The sequence below is a fragment of the Ursus maritimus genome, unplaced genomic scaffold, assembly GCF_017311325.1.
Source record: "Ursus maritimus isolate PB19 unplaced genomic scaffold, ASM1731132v1 scaffold_4, whole genome shotgun sequence".
NCBI lineage: Eukaryota > Metazoa > Chordata > Mammalia > Carnivora > Ursidae > Ursus > Ursus maritimus.
In genome coordinates this window covers 62,176,945-62,197,402 of record NW_024426552.1, presented here as the reverse complement: position 1 = coordinate 62,197,402, position 20,458 = coordinate 62,176,945, and the positions used below count along the sequence as shown (strand labels likewise).

General features: G+C 39.9%; 1 protein-coding gene and 1 non-coding gene across 3 annotated transcripts in view; one reads left to right on the top strand and one right to left on the bottom strand.

Moving 5' to 3' along the window:
* Window positions 1-5,424: 5,424 nt before the first annotated feature.
* Window positions 5,425-5,526, bottom strand: LOC121100553. Its single transcript, XR_005832310.1, has one exon. It is a non-coding gene; the product is annotated as a small nucleolar RNA U13 (small nucleolar RNA).
* A 4,819-nt stretch (window positions 5,527-10,345) lies between these two features.
* B4GALT4 (beta-1,4-galactosyltransferase 4) overlaps window positions 10,346-20,458 on the top strand; it is a 27,789-nt gene continuing 17,676 nt past the window's right edge. Inside the window, exon 1 of one of the 2 annotated variants that reach the window (XM_040621294.1) lies at window positions 10,346-10,424. The gene's annotated coding sequence lies outside the window, so the exon portion shown is untranslated. Of the gene's footprint in view, window positions 10,425-19,964; window positions 20,041-20,458 lie in introns of those variants that run through there. The other variant, XM_008708214.2, reaches the window with a different exon arrangement.

Here is a 20,458-nt window from a genome sequence, read left to right as displayed (position 1 = left end):
GCCCCAGGTACCCCTGTCATTGTAAATTTAAATATCGTGCTTAACTTTGAATTCTTGTTCTGTCAATGTGAGTAGTAACTCTTGATTCACTATCAGGTAGTATGAGAAAAATAGCACCCTCGACCTAGTCTTCCACTCTTCTTGTCTCCTTACTGCCACCCTATGCCCCTAGCCACCACCCAGTTTCTCTCTTCTCTGCCTTTACGTTTATAATGTTAGGGTTTATAGCATTTGCATTGTTTTCCTGTCAGTATAATTGATTTTTCTGCATTTTATCTATTGATCGATTCTAAGAATTGAGATCAACAAACTAGTTTATGACGTGTAGTTTATGCTCATGCAAATATTAATCCCTACAGAATACAGAGTGATTTGCTCAGAAGATAAACTACTTCCATATCTCTAAATCTGAGTTATTCAAAGAGAATGAAACAAACATCAAGGCCAAGTGGAATCTTCTTTCCTATACTGCATAACTTGCTCAAATCATATCATAGAGTTTGCCTCATATTTCATGCTATGTTTTTTAGTTTTTTATTTTTTTTATTTTTTATTTTTTAAATTTATTTATTTCACACAGAGAGACAGCCAGCGAGAGAGGGAACACAAGCAGGGGCAGTGGGAGAGGAAGAAGCAGCCTCCCAGCAGAGGAGCCTGATGTGGGGCTCGATCCCAGAACGCCAGGATCCCGCGCTGGGCCGAAGGCAGACGCTTAACGACTGCGCCACCCAGGCGCCCCTCTCAGTGTAGTTTTAATTGGCATTTGAATTTCATTTATTTTATAAGTAAGAATGAGGATCTTCTTGTAAAATAATGATGGCTTTACATTTTCTTAACTATAAGTTGTTACTTCATATATTTTTCCCATTTTATTATTGGTTTGTTGAACTTTCTCACTGACTTGTAAACGTTTTTTACACTAAGGAAGTTAATCTTTTATCTGTAATATTACTGATACTTTCCCCAAAGTTGTCTTTTGACTTTTTTTATGCTTTTGCCATGCAATTTTTAAAAAAGTGTTTTAAATTTATCCATGTATTCTTGTATAATTTAGGAGTATCGATCATGCTTGTAAAGGCACCCTCCACTTACAGATTATAACAACATTATCCCATGCGTTTCCATAGTGCCATGCACTATTTGGTAAGTTTTGGCGTATGTATACACATGGGTCATAGAATGGCTCTATGTTTAATTTTTTTAAGAAAACTCCATACTGTTTTTCTCAATGGTTGCACCAACAGTGCATGAAGGTTCCTTTTTTTCCACATCCTTACCAACCAACACTTGTTGTTTCCTGAGTTTTTTATTTTAGCCATTCTGCCAGGTATGGGGTGATGTCTCACTGCAGTTTTGATTTGCATTTCCCTTGTGAAGAGTGATGCTGAGCCTCTTTTCCTTTGTCTGTTGGTCACCTGGATGTCTCCAAAGATCTTCTGCCCATTGGACTATTTTTTGGGTATTGAGTTGTATAAGTTTTTTATATATTTTGGATACTACCCCTTAACAGACATGTCATTTGCAAATTTCTTCTATCATTCTGTAGGCTGTCTTGTAGTTTTGTTGATTATTTGATTCACTATGCAGAAGCTTTTTATTTTGATGTAGTTTCAATGGTTTATTTTTGCTTCTGTTTCTCTTGCTCGGGAGACATATCTAGAAAAAAGTTGCTATAGCCAATGTCAGAGAGATTACCGCCTGTGCTCTCTTCAAGGATTTTTATGGTTTCAGGTCTCACATTTATGTCTTTAATCCATTTTGAGTTTATTATTGCATATGGTGGAAGAAAGTGGTTCACTTTCATTCTTTTGCATATGGCCGACCAGTTTTCCCAGCACCATTTGTCAAAGAGACTGTCTTTTTCCCATTGTATATTCATTCTTCCTTTGTTGAAAATTAGTTGATCATAGAATTGTGGGCTTATTTCTGGGTTTTCTGTTCTATCACATCGATCTGTGTGTCCATTTTTATGCCAGTACTATGCTATTTTAGTTACTCCTTTGCAATCTAGGAAATCTGGAATTGTGATACCCCCGTTTTCTTTTTCAAGATTGCTTTGGCTAGTCAAGGTCTTTTGTGGTTCCATACAAATTTTAGGTTTGTTTGTTCTACACTTTTTTTTTTTTAAAGTAATCTCTACACGCAATGTAGGGCTCAAAATCACGACCCTGAGCTCAAGAGTTGCTTGCTCTGCTCACTGAGCCAGCCAGGTGCCCCAGGATTGTTTGTTCTAGTTCTGTGAAAATGCTGTTTTTAAATTTTGATAGGAATTGCATTAAATCTGTAGATTGCTTTGGATAGTGTAGACATTTTAACAATATTTGTTCTTCCAATCCACAAGCACGGAATGTCTTGCCATTTCTTAGCATCATCTTGAATTTCTTTCATCAGCGTTTTATAGTTTTCAGAGTACAGGTCTTTCTCCTCTTTGGTTAAGTTTATTCCTAGCTATCTTACTGTTTTGGGTGCAATTATAAATGGGATTGTTTTCTTAATTTCACTTTTTGCTGCTTCATTAGTAGCATATAGGAATGCAACTGGTTTCTGTACTTTGATTTTGTATCCTGTGGCTTTACTGAACTCATTTATCAGTTCTACTAGTTTTTTTGGTGGAGTCTTCAGGGTTTTCTATATATTAGTATTATGTCATCTGCAGATTGTAAGAGTGCTCATTCCTTACCAATTTGGATGCCTTTTATTTCTTTATGTTTTCTAATTGCTGTGGCTAGGACTTCCAGTGCTGTGTTAAATAACTGTGGTGAGAGTGGACATCCCTGTCTTATTCCTGACCATAGAGAAACAGCTCTCAGTTGCTCCCCATTGAGTATGATTTTGGCTGTGTTTTTTTTTTCATACAAAGCCTTTACTGTATTGAGGTATGTTCCCTCTAGACCTACTTTTGTGGAGGATTTTATCATGAATGGATGTTGTACTTTGTCAAATGCTTTTTCTGCACCTGTTGGAATGATCATATGTTTTTTTTCCTTTCTCTTATTGATGAGATGTATCACGTTAATTGTTTTGTGGATATTGAACCACACTTGCATCCTGGGAATAAATCCCAGTTGATGGTGGTATATGACTTTTTAAATGTATTGTTGGATTCGGTTTGCTAACATTTTGTTGAGGATTTTTGCATCTATATTCATGAGAGATATTGGCCTATAATTCACATTTCGTGTGGTGTCTTTATCTGGTTTTAGTGCTTTTACATTTTCTTTTCTTTTTTTTTTTTTTTTAAAGATTTTATTTATTTATTCGACAGAGAGAGAGACAGCCAGCGAGAGAGGGAACACAAGCAGGGGGAGTGGGAGAGGAAGAAGCAGGCTCATAGCGGAGGAGCCTGATGTGGGGCTCGATCCCATAATGCCGGGATCACGCCCTGAGCCGAAGGCAGATGCTTAACCGCTGTGCCACCCAGGCGCCCCTAGTGCTTTTACATTTTCTAAGCAGTGTTTTTCTAAGAGCAGTTTTAATTTTTGAAGTCCAGTTTAAAAAGATTTCCTTCTATATTTTCTTTTAGACATTTTATAGATTTAGGTTTTGCATTTAGGTTTGTCATTCATTTTGAGTTAATTTTTGTATATGTTAAGATGAGGTATTCTTTTTTTGATGGGATATCTAGTTGTTCAAGCACTATTTATTGAAAAGACTATCCTTTCTCTGCTCGATTGTATTTGTGCCTTTGTCAAAAGTCATATTTACATGATTTTATTTTTGGAATCTTTGAAAAAAATTTTTATTAAGTAAACTCTACCCCCAAAACGAGGCTTGAACTTATAACGCTGAGATGAAGAGTCACATGTTCTATGGACTGAGCCAGCTAGGTGCCCCTATTTTTGTAATCTCAATTATATTCTATTAATCTGTCCATCTTTATGCTTATATTGCATTGTTTAAATTATGGTAGCTTTACAGTAATTCTCAAAATCATATAAAATTCTTTTCCAAAGTTGTTTTTAGGAATTCTAGGTCCTTTGCTTTCCATTATGATTTTTTTTTGTCAGTTTCTGGGGAAAAGAAAAACCTGCTGGGTTTTTTGTTAGAAATGCGATGAACACACAGATCAATTTGGGGAGAGCTGACATCTTGACAGTATTGAGCCTTCTGACTCATGAGCAAAGCATACGATTCTGTTTATTTAGGTCTCCTGAATTTCTCTCAGCAATGTTTTGTCATTTTCAGTTTAAGACCTTTTACATCTTTTGTCACATTTATCCTTAAGTCTTTCATATTTTTGATGCTATCTTAAAATTTCAATTTCCAGTTGTCATTGCCAGTATCTAGAAATTCAACTCATTTTTGTATATCAATATTGTATCTTGTATCTCCCTAAACTCATTAGTTTTTGTAGCATTTTTGTATATTGCACTGGAATTTCTACAGAGACAATCATGTTATTTATGAAAAAGACAGATTTCTTCTCTCTTTCCAATCTGGACTCCTTTTATTTCTTTTTTAGAAATATGATTTCATCTGGCTTTTCTTCTTAGTTGGCTAATATGTTGAATTACACTCATTGATTTTTGAAGGGTTGAATCCCTCTTGGGATAAATCCCACTTGGTAATTATGTAGTATCCTTTTTATATATTGTTTAATCTATTGAAATTATGTTTAGAGTTTTTGTGTCTATATATAATGTCGAGTAGAAGTGGTGACAGAAGACATCCCCCTATCTTGTTTCTGATCTTAGTGGGAAAGCATTCAGTCTTTCACCACTGAATATGAAGTTAGCTGTCAGTATTTTGTAAATGTCTTTTATCAGGTTGAAGAAGTTCCCTCATATTCCTAGCTTACCAAAAATTTTTATTAGGAATAAACATTAGATTTTGTCAAATGCAGCATTTGCATCTATTGAGATGATTATATGGTTTTTCTGCTTTGGTTTGATAATATGGTGAATTACTGTTTGATTTTTTAATGTTAAACCAACTCTGCAATTTTTGGGTGAACCCATCCTTCTTGGTCATGTTGTGTTATCATTCTTTATGCCATTGAATTCAATTTGCTAAAGTTTCGTTTAGATTTTTTTTTTGCTTCTGTATGCATGAGAGATATTAGTCTATAGTTTTGTTTCTTGTAGTATTTTTGTCTGGGTTTGGAGTTAGGATAATGCTGGTCTCATGGAATGAGTTGGGAAGTATTCCCTCTTCTTCAATTGTTTTGGAAAATTTTGTGTAGAATTAGCATTATTTCTTCTAGCTATGTGGGCCTGGAATTTTCCGTGTGGAAAGGTTTTTAAGTACAATTTCAGCTTCTTTAGTAGATACTGGTCTTTTTAGGTTATCTATTCTTATGTGAGCTGTGGTAATTTATGTCTTTCAAGGAGTTTGTCCATTTTATCTATGTTGTGAAATTTATTAGCATAAAGTTATTATTGTTCATAATAATCTATTTTTATCCCTTTTTTCTTATTTTTTTCACGTCAGATGGGTAATATGTTGTAGTCGTAACAAGGCTTGAAGGAGGCACATCACAAAACAGTGTGGATACTCAATCATCACACTTGTGAACTATAAAAAGACCTACTTTTATCCCTAATACTTGAAGAATATGTGGTGATATTAACTCTGTATTTCTGATTTCGATAATTTGTCTTTTCTCTTTTTTTTTTTTTTTGATTAGTATAGCTAAAGCATAGTCCATTCTATTGATTTTCTGAAAGAACCAGCCTTGGCTTTATTTGATTCTCTCTATTGTTTTCTTCTTTTCTATTTCATCGGTTCTTACCTTGGTCTTTATTACTTCCTTTATTCTGCTTTCTGTTTGCTTTGCTCTTTCTTTTCTAGGTTTGAAAGGTAGAGCTGAGATCACGGATTTGAGACCTTTTTCTCTAATATAGACATTTAGTGCTGTAAGTTTTCCCTTAAGTACTGCATCAGTGGCATCTACAAATTCTGATATGTTGTTTTCATTTTCATTCTGTTCAAAATATTTTTCAATTTCTCTTTTGATTTCTTCTTAAATCTGCCGATTATTTTTTTCTAAGATTTTATTTATTTATTTGTCCATGCATGCACGTGTGTATGTGAGAGAGAGAGAAAGAGAGAGAGCACACAAGCGGGGGGAGGGGGAAACAGGCTTCCCGCTGAACAAGGAGCCCCATGTGGGACTCAATCCCAGGACCCTGGGATCATGGCCTGAGCTGAAGGCAGATGCTTAACCGACTGAGCCATCCAGGCATCCCTAATCTGCCAGTTATATGGAAGAGTGTTGTTTAGTTTCCAAATACTTGGGGATTTTCCAAGGATCTTTTAGTTACTGATTTCTAATTTAATTTTTCTGTGGTCAGAGAACATAAGTTGCATGACTTGAATCCTATTGAATTTTATTGAGTCTGTGATCCAAAATAGTTCTCTGTGCACTTGAGAAATATGTGTATGTATTCTGCTATTGTTGGGTGTTCTATAAATGTCAATCAGGTCAAGTAATTAATAGTGTTATTTAAATTTTCTATATCCATACTGATTTTCTGCATACATGGTCTGGCAATTATTGAGAGAGGAGTGTTAAAATCTCTGACTATAATTATGGAGTCATCTATTTCTTTGTGCAGTTCTATCAGTTTTAACTTCATGTATTTTGAAGCACTATTATTAGGTTCATAATGTTTAAGACTTATTTCCTCTTGATGAATTGACCCCTTTATAAAATGACCTTCTTGATCCCTGGTAATATGCTTTGGTCTGAAATTTATTTTGTTTGATTTTAAAGTAGCTAATCTCGTTTTCCTTTGGCTAGTGTTAGCATAGTTTCACTCTTTCCATCCTTTCACTTTTAACTTATTTATTATATTATCTTTATATTTGAACTGCACTTTTTATAGGCAGCATATAGTTGGGGCTTGCTTTTTTATTCATCCTGACAATCTATGCTGTTTACACCATTTACATTTAATTTGAGATTAAGGTAGATTTGCTGTTTGTTTTCTATTTGTCCTGCCTGTTATTTGTTCTCACTTTCCTGGTTTCCTACTTTCTTTGGACTAATCAAGTTTCTTGTTGAATGATTTTATCTCCTTTGTTGCTTAATTAGTTATAATTCTTTATTTTGTTATGTTAGTGGTTGCTTAAGGGTTTATAGTATATGTATTTATCTATCATAGGGTATCTTAAAGTGATCTTATGCCATTTCACACATAATATAAGAACCTTACAATATATACTTTAATTTATCCCTTTCTGGCCTATATGATGTAGTCATACATTTTATTTTTCATTTCTACAAGTTTAATTTGGGTCTTCCTTTATATTTTCTGTGTTTCTAACTTTTTGAATGTATGGAATACAGTTATAATAATTGTCTTAATGTTCTTTTCTGTTAATTCTAGCATCTGTGTCAGTTCTGAGTTGCTTTTCTCTAATTATTCTTCCCTCATCAGTTGTATTTTCTTGACTCTTTGTATAATTGGTAATCTTTGTTTGGATACTAGACACTGTGAATTTTACCTCGTTCAGTGTTGACTATTTTTATAGCTCTATAAATCTTCTTGTGCTTTGTTCTGGGACATACTTAAGTTATTTGGTTATAGTTTGGTCCTTTGGGATCTTGTTTTTACTTTATAATAGGTAGTGCTCATTGTAGGGCTACTTCTCCACTACTGAGGGAAGATCTCCCTGAATATTCTACCAGGTGCCTTGTGAATTATGAGTTTTTCCAGTCTGGCTGATTGATATAGGCACTATTCCTAGTCCAGTGTGAGTGACAAGAACCATTCCCTCTAATCCTTACAGATTGTTCTTTCCCAGGCCTAGAACAGTTTCCTTAGATGCATGTATCGGTCATAAATTCTTGAGGGAGAACTCTGTGGATATGTCCAGTATTCTGTCTCTGTGCAGCTGTCTTCTTTCTGTTATTCTATCCTGTGAAGTCTACCTGCTTTGGTTTCTGTACCCTAGGGTCTGTTTCCTCAACTCAGATCTGCCAGTCTCTGTCTCAGCTTTCTCTTCCTTCTCCATGCTTGGAAACTCTCAAAGTAGCAAACTGGGGCAATTATAGGACTCACCTTATTAGTTTCTTATCTCTCAGAGATCACTATCCTTTGTTGCTTCATATAGAGTATCTTGAAAACTGTTGTTGTAGATATTTTGTCTGGTTTTTTGTTTGTTTGTTCGTTTTGTTTTGTTTTAGATACTTTAGTTGGGATGGTACTTCTTGTCCTTGTTAGTTCATCTTGGCCAAAAGGGGAAGTCAGGTCATTGCTTTTTTCCTCTTTGAGATTTAATCCTTTCTCTTCTATTTTCACTTTTTTGAGGGTAAAATGTCAAGGCTTAGAAAAGTTGTGAAATTTATTCATGGAACACCTGTATACACTTCATCTAGATTCATCAGTTGTTAACATTTTGCCACATTTATGCATACATTCTCTCTCACTCTCTCACACACAGACTTTTAACTGAACCATTTGAGAGAAATTGCAGACATTATGATAATCATTAAATAATTCTGAAGAATAAAGTCACTTTCCTATATAACTATAATACAATGATCAAATTCAAGAAATAGAATATAGTGGAAGAAGCAGAAATTGCCTTTTCTTTTTGAAGATCTTATTTATGTATGTATTTATTTTGAGAGAGAGAGAGCAGGGAGAGGGGCGGAGGGAGAGGGAGAGAATCTTAAGCCAGCTCCACCCTGAGCGTGGAGCCTGATGCAGGGCTCAATCTCATGACCCTGAGATCACAACCTGAGCCAAAATCAAGAGGTGGATGCTTAACTGAGCCACCCAGGTGTTCCCAGAAATTGCCTTTTAAGGATTGGGCTCAGAAAAAAAATAATAAAAAAATTAAGGTTGGGTTCAGAATTGGCACCCTGTCACTTCCACTCTACTCCATTTGTCCAAGCAGTCATTGCTAACCCAGATTTAAAAGGAGGGGAAATATGTACCCATTTCTCAGCCCGAGGAATGTCAAAGAATTCTAGGCTTTTTTTAATCTATCACACTGTACATATTCACTTCCTATTGTCTCAGTAATATACTTTGCTGCAACTTGTTTTTCAATCAGAAATTCAGATGTCAAATCTCTTTAGTCTCCTTTAATCTGAAACAGTTTTTTTTTCTTTGTCTTTTATGACATTGAAATTTTGGGGGTGTGCAGGCCAGTCGTTTTGTAGAATGTCCCTTAATTTGGGCTTATCTAACTGTTTTCTCATGATTAAATTCCAATTCTGTATTTTTGGCAGGAATACAATAAAGGTGATGTCATGGCCTTAGAATACCATCTCACGTGTGATACCAATTTGTACTACTGGTGAATTTAACTTTGCGTACTTGATTAAGGTGGTTTCTGCCAAATTTCTCAAATGTGCTGGTACTCTATCTCCATCGTAATTGGTAAGTAATCTCCAGGAACATCCCTTTTTTTTTCCTTTTCCTTTAAATTTTTCTAAAAAAAAAAAAAGTTCTGTATTCTGTGTTAGAGAATCCCTTAATCCGTTGTGTATCAGTTGTGCTGACTGTCACTTATGTGTGACCGCCTACGTGTGGTGGTTTTGTTGTTGTTGCTGTTAACTTGCAGTTGCATCAACCTTATGGCACTGAATCAAGGATGCTTCCCTCAGAGTGGGTTTCTAGTGCTTCTGCTTAGAGCACAGGACACCTGGAACTCTTAAAAGGCTCAGGTTTGGCTCTCCTTCTTTCAGTCCCAGATCACAGTGTGGGCAGGAGCTCTCCATGCGCCCTGAGCAAAGCCCCAGATCTCCTGCTTAGAGCTCAGTGACCCACTCCTGGTTCTTCCCATGGTTTGTTCCTTTTGGGTTGGGGTAATTCTTGGAGAATCTCTTATTTTACTGTGCGTGGTAGGGTGCCCTGGAGAATATGGCCTGCTATCCTGCCTGCCTAAGCGGAACCCACCGTGATTTTTCTTTTAAATTTTTAGTTATAAATATGATTCTGTCTTGACTTTTTATCTTTGAAGAAGTTAGGATTTCTCACAATTTATTCAGTTAATATTCTCAATTGTCCTGGGAAATGGGAAAGGCAGGTAATTTGGTACACTATGTAGTTGAGAAAGCTGAAAGCTGTCCGGGTGATGTAAGTTTACTAGCCTCTGAAGCCTCAGTTTCCTATTCTGTAAAACCAGAACTAACCATCGCTTTGAACTAACCGATGCTTTGTGAGCACTGACGGGGATGAATGTGGAAAGCACAAGCTTTATCTCTCAAAAGACAAGATGTCCACCCCTCTTTCTCCCTCCTAGCTCCTCGATCGCCCGGGTGGGGTACGTCTGGCTGGGGGTGGAGCGCCACGCTTGCAGAGAAACTGGCAGACCCGCCCCCAAGGCCCGGCCGTCGCGACTCTCGGGGCGGGCGGGGGGAGGAGCCCGCACTCGGGAACCTCCTCCCAGGCGGCGGGGGCGGTCCCCATGGCCCCTCTCGCCGCCTCTGCTTTCTCCCGGAGGTGCTGGCCGCGGCCGCGTCCGTGGTGAGTGCGCCGGGCCTGGGCCCCCCGGGCGCCTGGGGCGCGCAATCCCGTGCGGGGGGGCGGTGGCGGGCGCGGCGTGGGCATCGCCGTGGGGCGCACTCGGGTGGGTCCGCGCTGGGGCTGAGCGCGCGGGGGGCCGGCGCGGCGCGGCCCGGCTCGGTGGGGCCGTCCTGCCTCAGCCCCAGCGGTGGGGCCGGACTGGGGGCCTGCGGAGGCCGAGCCTAGCGGGAGGCACCGGCTCAGGTGTTCGCGCCACCGCGGCGCTCCCTCCGCTGTCGGCGGGGGAGTCGGGCGAGATGCTGCCAAGTGGGGAGAGATTCAGGGGTCGTCTCACGAATTTGGGGTCGTCCTCCAGCACTTCTTTCTCCGCGGGCGCATCAAGTGAAAAAGCCCCCTCCTGCTTGGAGCCCTTTCTCCCAGGGTTTCTCCTAGGAAACCGACCAGCTGATCCCAGCCTAGGGCCTGCTGTGGCCGGCGAGTTGTCAGAGTCGCCTAGATTTTAAAGTACTTCAGAGACACCTGCCCAGAGTGGGGCTCTGAGTCCACCCCCTGCCTTTCGATCGGGTGTCTGCTGATCGGTCTCCCATTAGATAAGGGCTAACTCTAGTTGGAAAAGCATGGAAAAGTCCAGGAAGACTGGGACTGAGAAGAGGCCTTTGGATTGCTATCCTTAGGAGAGCAATTATCAACAAAGTGGACGTTGCAAGTGTTCACGAGTGGGAGAGGGTTGAGGACGTGGAGGCGTTCAGGGCACAGGGGGAGTTCTGCAGCCCTTTGGTGATGAAAAGGAGGAGCAAGAAAATAGTAATTTGAGGGTTGAGGAGAGGGGTGTGTGTGTGTGTGTTTTAATTTTTTAATTTCTAAATTTTTTAAGAAAGGAAGATAACATGTTCGAGATGTGAGAAAGTCAAGGAATCTTGGATAGGAATGAATATTATTCAGGGCCCAGGCTTAGAAAGAGGTGGGGAGGACTATCCTAGGCAGGAGGGCTGGGCGGGAGTGCTGGAATGTGTCCTTAGGGGAGCAGATAATGCTTGATTGGACCATAGTTTATCTTTTAGGAATTTTATCTTCTAGAGCAAGGTTGGCCTTTAAACCCCATAAAATTGCAAACATTCAGGTTCCTGTTTGTGTGCCTTGACCAGATTAAGAACATCTGTTGGAGAGAAGTATTGAATTGTTTGCCCACATAATCTTGTTGGGGGGAGCAATAAAACCAGCTCTGTTATTGTATTTTATATGCCACTTGATAGAATAAGTATTTAGTATCTACTTTAAACTGAGCTGATAATAATGGGTGCTTTTTCCAGAGATGCATACAAATAATTTGAGAGCTAACCATCTCTTCCAAGATCTTTTATTCAGAGTGGGAACATCAAAAGCAAGTCAGTGCTGGTTTTATTCTCTCTCTCTCTTTTTTTAAGTCATCAGAGGACTCAGACAAACCTACGTTGGTCTCAAACATACCTAGGTTCCTGTTGAAAATACGGATTCCCTGACATCACCTCAGACCTTTGAAATAAAAATCTCTGGGAGTAGAACCTGGGAATAGGAATTTCAAATAGAGACTGCAGTATTCTCTGGCGTTGAAAATTATTGACAGCCTCTGAGGTGTTTTGTTTTGTTTTGTTGAGATTTGGGCTTGTTGGGGCCTCTTGAGAACAGATCCTTAAAAGTTATATGAATGAACTGTGGCCAAACTTATATAACTTCAAGTTATAATCCTGTCTATTGTGTCCTCTCTAAATTTTAATATATTTTGAAGGAAATCTATATAGTCATTTTATCAGAAAAAAACAACATTGCTTCTGATCACAAAAACCCCACTTTAGAACAATTAGAACATACAGGGGAAAAAAACCACAATTTCCCTAATCTTATAATTAACAAACAACCAGCAGTCGTCACTCTTTTTGGCATTTCATATATAAAAGACATGCACACCATACATAGAATAATTGAAATTGTATATGTACGTTTTTATATTCTGGGTTTTTTCCACTTTGCTATCATGAGCACTTTCCCATGTAGTTATGTTTTTTTTGTTTTGTTTTTTTAAAAGATTTTATTTATTTATTTGAGAGAGATAGAGAGAGAGAGCACGCATGCAGGTGTGCAAAAGTTGGGGGGGAGGGAGAGGGAGAAGCAGACTGCCTGCTGAGCAGGGAGCCCAAAGTGGGCCCGATGCAGGCTCCATCCCAGGACTCTGAGATCATGACCTGAGCTGAAGGCAGATGCTCAACCCACTAAGCCACCCAGGCGCACCGCCCCCCCCCCATGTAGTTAAGTTTTTTCAACACTTTTTTAACAAAAGCGTATGTTCCAGCATATGGAGGTACTGTAATTAATTAAATCAGCTCTGAATTGTTAGCATTCTGATTCTAATCAATTTTTGGTTATTTTTATAATGTTGGCTTGAATATTGTGGTCTGCCTTTCTGATTATTTCCTTAGAATGAAGTACTAAATGATGGAATCAAAAGCTATTCACATGCATTTTAACAATCTCATTTTCACATATCTTTTTTTAAAAGATTTTATTTTTAAGTAATCTCTATACCAACATGGGGCTCGAACTCAGAACTCTGAGATCAGGAGTCACATTTTCTACTGGCTGAGACAGCCAGGTGCCCCTCACATATCTTCTTACTGTTTGTCCTCACTAGAAGGAAAATGAACATTTCTGAAGGATCTCTTGCATTCTAGGCCCATTCTCTCATTTCAGTGGTTCTCAAATTTTAATGGGTAGAAGAATCACCTGGGGAGCTTGTTAAAAATTCATTTTCCCGAGTCCCACGCCTAGCTGTTCTGACCCATTAGCTATGGAGTAGGGCCCAGGAATCTGTACTTCAGGATTCCCCACTGTATTTGCTAGAGGCATTCACGGAACCACATATTAAACAGGCTTTTTAAATAAATGGCAGGGACACCTGGGTGGCTGAGTTGGTTAAATGTCTGCCTTTGGCTCAGGTCATGATCCCAGGGTCCTGGGATAGGGCCTTGTGTCGGGCTCCCTACTCAACAGGGAGCCAGCTTCTCCCTTTGCCTGCAGCTCCCTCTGCTTGTGCTCTCTGTCAAGTAAATAAGTAACATCTTAAAAAAAAAAAAAAAGTTAAATAAATGACAAAACAGACTCAGAAATTTTGGTCACTTGCCCAAAGCCATTCATGCGTCTGGTAACAAGATTTGAACTCAGCTCTTTGTGACTTCAGAGCCTTGTTTTTTCCCATTTCCTTAGGCCTTCTCAAGCTTTCTCATTGGTGTGCCCCTAATTACTGCAGAAGCAGAGCTCTGACCTCCTTGCAGGGCTCTTTGGGCTACCTGAGCAGGACTCACAAGTACACCATGAATCTCCATTACACCTGCCATCAGAAATTCTCTTGAATTCTGTTGTGCTGCATAACATATGCTATATAAGACAATTTCAGTCTTCAGCTAGTTACATTTACTTCATGTTTCCTGACTGTGTTGTGGCAACTCTTGCTGCTGTAAAATGGGTAATGTTGACATCTGGCAGCTCTTGGCTGGAGTCAGGGACTCTGATCCAGTGTGCCCTGTGGCTTCAGGATGGGAGGGACAGTGGAAACAGCAGTTCCTTTCCGAATGAGGAGAGAGAAGCACTGCTTTTGAATATTCAGTGGCAGAGGAGCAGAAAGTTGTGGGCAAGACCAAGAGAAAGTGCCATTTATTAGAGAGGGGGCTCTTTACCCTTAGAAAAGTGATGGTGTTAGTAAACCAAAGGGAGCTAGCGAGGGGGTGAGCCTTTTTCAGTTTTTAAATGTTCCCAAATGGAATTTTAGACCCATTTAATTTTTCCCTTATTTTTTTATTTTTTAAAAGATTCTATTTATTTATTTGACAGAGAGAGAGGGAGAGGGACAGAGCACACAAGCAGGGGGAGCAGCAGGCAGAGGGAGAGGGAGAGGGAGAGGGAGAAGCAGGCTCCCCGCTGAGCAGGGAGCCTGATGAGGGACTGGATCCCAGGACCCCAAGATCATGGCCTGAGCCAAAGGCAGACGCTTAACCGACTGCGCCGTCCAGGCTGCCCAATTCTTTCCCTTCCTTATTAATGTTTATTTTCCTTCTCTCCCTGCCCCCCCATCAGTTTTTAGTAGTCGCCTGGGATGATGGTGAGTCCTTATGTATTTCAACTAGTATACTCTAGACCGTCATTGATTATTTACCAAATTCAGCACCTGCTATGTATCAGGTCAGTTTGAGGTCCAGGAATACAAAAAAACAGTGATTCTCTGTGAGAATGGAATTAATTTCACTGCCCTATGTTGACTTGGGTTATACTCAGTCTCTGACTTTTAAAATTTTAACTTTTAATTTTAATTAAGTTTAGACTTAGAGAAAAGTTGCAAACATGGTACAGATAAATCACTCAGCTTCCCCTAATATTAGACCATTACATAACCATGGTTCAATTATCAAGACGATTAAGCTCCAGATTTTATTCAAATTTCATTAATATTCCTGCTAATCATTTTTTGTTGTTGTTCCCATATTCTATCCAGAATCCTACATTGCATTCAGTTATTTCTCTTTAGTCTCTTCTGAGATAGTTCCTCAGTTTTTCCTTATCCTTCATTATTTTGACCCTTTTGAAGAGCGCTGATTATTTTGTGGAATTTAAAAGATCACTGATTCATGAGGTTAGTAGGTCATATCACCAGTAATACTAAACCTTATCACTTAGTGAGGGTGAAATCTACTATGTTTCCCCACTGTAAAGTTACTGTCTTTCCCTTTACAACTAGTAATTCTCTTGGGGGAGATACTTCGAGACTATACAAACTCTGTTTATCCTCAAATTTTCACCTACTGATTTTAATACCCATTGACGGATCTTGTCTGCAACAATTCTTACAGTGCTGTTTGCCTAGTGGTGATTTTTTTTTCCATCTCCTGTTTCCTTATTAATTGAGTTTCCTGTACGAACTGCCCTTTTCCTCCTATTTATTTATTTATTTATTTATTTATTTGTGTCAGTATGGACTCATGGATATTCATTTTATTCTGTGGGTTAAAATACAATGCCATCATTATTTTCTTGCTCAGATGCTTCTAGTTTTGGCCCTTCAGAGCTCAGTCTAAATGATTTGTACTTGTAAGTGGCTGTCACCCATCCTTACCCCCCACCCACGGAACCACTGGGGTCTGGGCAGTGATCACTCAGAAGCCAGGTAAAGGAGATGAATACCAGAGGCCCAAAGAAGGTAGGACAACCTGTGTGCAAACACAGCTCTCAGGAATTCTGCAAGAGGAAAAGGAGTAGCAAAATAATGGCCTTTCCCCTGTGCTGCTCCGGAGGCCCAAGGCAGTAGGATCATGTGCCAGGGGCCTCATCACGCCCGCTTTGAGATGCCTTGTGCTTGCAGATGGGTTTGGAAACCATATGGGTTTGGCACGCCGAGTTGGCACTCTTAGCTGCTAAATGAAGACTACACCCTTTCTTCCTGGTGCATAAGTATTTAGTAAATATTTATGAAATGACACCTGGTATCCTCCCTCCATCCCCCACGGTGCAAAAATGTGTATGTGTAGAGATTCTCCAGAAATGATACATGCTGATTTACCTTTTGTTATGGCTTATCTTCTTTGCTAGATTTTTTTCTTTCATTATTATGGGAAATTTCAAGCATACACAAAAGTAGAGAGAAAAGGAAAACGAACCCTTGGGTACTTTTCACCTAGTTTCAGTATGTCTCAATTTTGCCAATCTTATTTCATTTATTCCTCCAATTTCAGGGGTGGGGCTGGCATATTTTGAAACAAGTCATTAAAATCTAAGAAAGGTTTGAAATAAACTCTAAGTGCTAGGACGCGTCCTTAACTCCCTTTTTTATCCCTTTGGTGCCTAGTACCATGCCTGAAAATGGCAGATGCTCAGAAAAGACTGGTTGAATTGGGAGGAGGAAAAAGAAAGCTTATGAAAACTTCATCATTTTGAACTATTGGGCAAACTTCTAGCAAATAAGTCTTGCCCTAAAATAACTTGTTTCACATTACCTGGATTTATTGTCTACAGTCAGAATTTTCCTGTCACTCTTTTGATTGAAAAAGAAAACTCTTTTCAAGGGGAAGTTCAAGGTCTCTCAATTACTTATATGTTATTATAAATAAGTCCAATCTAGTGACATTTCCCCAAACATTAACCAAGAGTTACCTGCCTTTGAAAGAACTTTCTTTTGAAAATCATTATTTTTTAAATCGTAAAGGTAATGTAAACCCATTAAAAGAAAAATAGGAAATAACACAGAAATGGAAAATAAAAATTACCTGTATGTCAATATGTAATTCCCAAGATAACATTATCACGGTTAGCAGTCTGATAAAATTTGAGCATGAATCACATTGGTAAGCAGACTCAATGATTACTGTGTTCCTGGGAATGTACTAGGTGTGTTTGGGTGCAACTCTCATTAAATTCTTAGGGCAACATTTTTTTTTTTTTTTTTAGATTTTATTTATTTGACAGAAAGAGAGAGAGCACAAGCAGGGGAGTGGCAGGAAGACGGAGAGGGAGAAGCAGGCTCCTTGCTGAGCAAAGAACTCAATGCAGGACTCAATCCCAGGACCGTGGGATCATAACCTGAGCCGAAGGCACTTGCTTAACTGACTGAGCCACCCAGGTGTCCCTCTTATGGCAATACTTTAAGATAAGTCTGTATGTGTGTGTGTGTGTGTGTGTGTGTGTGTGTGTGTGTGTGTGTGTGTATGTATGTTTAATAGCTTGATAAACATAGTAAGAGGGGTTGCCTTGAGTCACTCGGCCAATAAGCAAGCTGGGCAGGAGCTCTCTCCTGAAGGATGGTTGGACCGGTGTTATAGACCCTTCACACCTCACATGTTTACTCCCAGGAACCAAGGAGACCTCATACTTCAGCTTCCTTTATGCTGGCTCCCTGTACAGTCAGTTTTGAGGATGGCACTAAGGCTTTAAAAAAAAAAGAGGGGAAGTGATTATTTTTAACTCTCAAGAAGTGGAGTTAGCCGTGAAGGGCTATTAAGTAATCAGTAAGCATGGCTCCTTGCTTTTATAATAAATTCCTTATCTTTGGACAAATTCTGTAGGCTGCAGTTTAGCAATAATCGTCTATGATTGGGTTGGGTAGGTTTTAAATCTCTCTAAGCCACTCTTCCTCCCTCTGTAACAGGACAGGGTGCTGGACTCGTGTGCGTGGTGGTCCTTTCTGCTTCTGACACTACAGTACCTCTGGTCAGAAGTCTCTTCAGCCAGGGAGTCTCCCTGTCGGGGGCCTATACCTCCATAAGCAGCTGTTAGAAAAACAATGCTGTCAGTCTAAATTTTCCAAGAAGGAGATGGAAGTGTTAAATCACTGTATTGTGTACCTGCAACTAATATTATACTGTGTGTTAACTAACTGGAGTTTAAATAAAAACACAAAGAAAAACACTATTGCTGATTCCAGCAGTCAAGGCTCCTGCAGTTAAGTCCCCAAGAGCTTGTCTGATTGGCCCCAGGAACCTGTAGACTTTCTGGAGGGAAGAGAACAGACGCAGGAAGCCACATGAACACAGTCCCAAGGAAAGGGACAGGAGGATATAGAAGAGAGATAGAAGGCTGCCAGAGTATTTTAAGGGTTATTTTGTGTATTTTAAGGGTTAGCGTTGGGTGCCCCCAGATACCTACGTGAGGAAAGAGATTGGAACGTCCACGCAAAGGGCAATGGCAGAAGCAGGCTTTGGGCCTGGCCTTGTGGGCTCAGACCCCAGCTCCACCACTTACTAGTTGTGTGGTTGAAGGTAAATTCCTTTATCTCTCTAAACTTTCAGTTTTCTCCTCTATAAAATGAAGAGACTAAGGATTCTTACCTTGCAAGGCTGAGAATGAGAACTAGGTAAATTAATACAAGTGATTTAACCCCAGTGCATGCCACAGAGTAAATGCACAAATAAATCACTCTTCTTCTTAGCTGTCATGACTGCCTTCAGCAGCAATTTCTTGTGATAATTTCACAAGACGCTCAACAGAGGCCATACTGTTTATTTGCTTCCTGAGTCAAATCTTCTCTTTTGTGGCTTGACCCAGGGACCTAACCTCCCTTTATAACATTGAATCTGGAGAGAAATCGCTTTCTAGGTAGCCCTCGAACTAACCTAGTGCTAAATTTTTGGAATACTACCCTTCAGTAAATAGAGGACTATCTCAAAAGGTGCTAAGAGTCTTTTGTTTTTGTTTTTCATAGTGAATTACCACATCCCTATGTCTAATTTAAAAAAGCAAACACGGGGGGCGCCTGGGTGGCGCAGTCGTTAAAGCGTCTGCCTTCGGCTCAGGGCGTGATCCTGGCGATCTGGGATCGAGTCCCACATCAGGCTCTTCCGCTGTGAGCCTGCTTCTTCCTCTCCCACTCCCCCTGCTGTGTTCCCTCTCTCGCTGGCTGTCTCTCTGTCACATAAATAAATAAAATCTTTAAAAAAAAAAAAAAAAAAAAAAGCAAACACGGGTGCCCGGGTGGCTCAGTCGGTTAAGTGTCTGCCTTCAGCTCAGGTCATGATCCCGGGGTCCTGGGATCCAGTCCCATGTCGGGCTCCCTGCTCAGTGGGGAGTTTGCTTTGCCCTCTGCCACTCCCCCTGCTTGTGCTCTGTGCCCTCTGTCTCTCACTCTGTCTCTCTCGAATACATAAACGAAATCTTTTAAAAAATAAAAAAACAAAACAGTTTAACAACTTTGTTTTCATTATGAAAGGGCAGAAGTATATCGTACAAAATTCCAAAAATAAAAGAGAAAAAAATACCCTTGGCTAATCGCATACTCCTAATACAATTATTGTTAGCTTTGGGCTATTTTTCTTTCTAGAGTTTTCTTATTTCTGTAGTTTTAGTGGTAATCACAAACACAGTGTTTATTTCTGTTTTCCTTTTTGTTACTTAAGATTTAGTCATACCTGTTTTCGTGTCATTACTTGGCACAGCAAATATTTTGGTCTCCATTCTATCCATTTAATTAAGGATATGTTTGACTATGAAGATGACCGCCGCCCTGGCTTTATTTAGCATTTCCTGCACCCTTGTGATAACACGCTTAGAATTTGAGGAGAGAGGTGGTTTTGGCAACGGAGGGAGGATGTGGGGGGAATTGCAGGCTGTCCCCGCGGGGGCCTTGCCAAGTAGCCTTCATCACCGTAGTGCATTCACTATGGTCCGGGGTGGGCCCTCTGCGTTGTGGTCTCCGAAACCGGAGTTTTGTTCATAACTAGAAGCACGGCCACCTCTCAGAGGTGAATTCACACTGTCTCACCACATGCTCGTTCAGTATGAAATCAGAACGGCAATTCAGCAACTGACAGAAATAGTACAATAGCATGACGGTGTGTCCACCTGTTGGCCGTCCTTAGCCTGGAGTCACTTAATGGAAGTAACACACCAACAGCAGCAGTGATGGTCGCCACTTAGCTGGTGCTCACTATGCATCAGGAGGTGGGCTAACACTTTATGTATTAATACATTAGGTCATTCAGTCCCACAGTAACTTCTCCAGGGAGGTACATTCTTATTCCCATTTTACAGGTGACGAGACCGAGGCTCAGTTCAGTGACTGGCTTGAGGCGTCCTGGCTGATACTTGGTGGAGCTATAGTTTCCGTGTAAGTCCAAACCCTTACTGAGCCCGTGTCGCCATTCTATGTTTCTTGCCCTCACCCCCCACCTGTTGGGATGTGCCCTGTGCCAGTGCCTCCTCGTGAATGTAATATTTATAGCTGAAACATCCTTGATTTTTATTGCCTGTTGTTGAGGAACAAGTTTTTCTAGCTGTCACAGAAAAGAACTTTTGTTTTTTTCCTTATTTTCTCTTTGGGTCAAAATACAAGATTTTACATGTTGTTAACATTATCTTCCTTTTTTTTTTTTTTAAAGATTTTATTTATTTATCAGAGAGAGCACAAGCAAGGGGAACAGCAGAGGGAGAGAGAAGCAGGTTCCCCGCTGACAGGGGAGCCTGATGCGGGACTCGATCCCAGGACCCTGGGATCATGACCTGAGCCGAAGGCAGACGCTTAATGA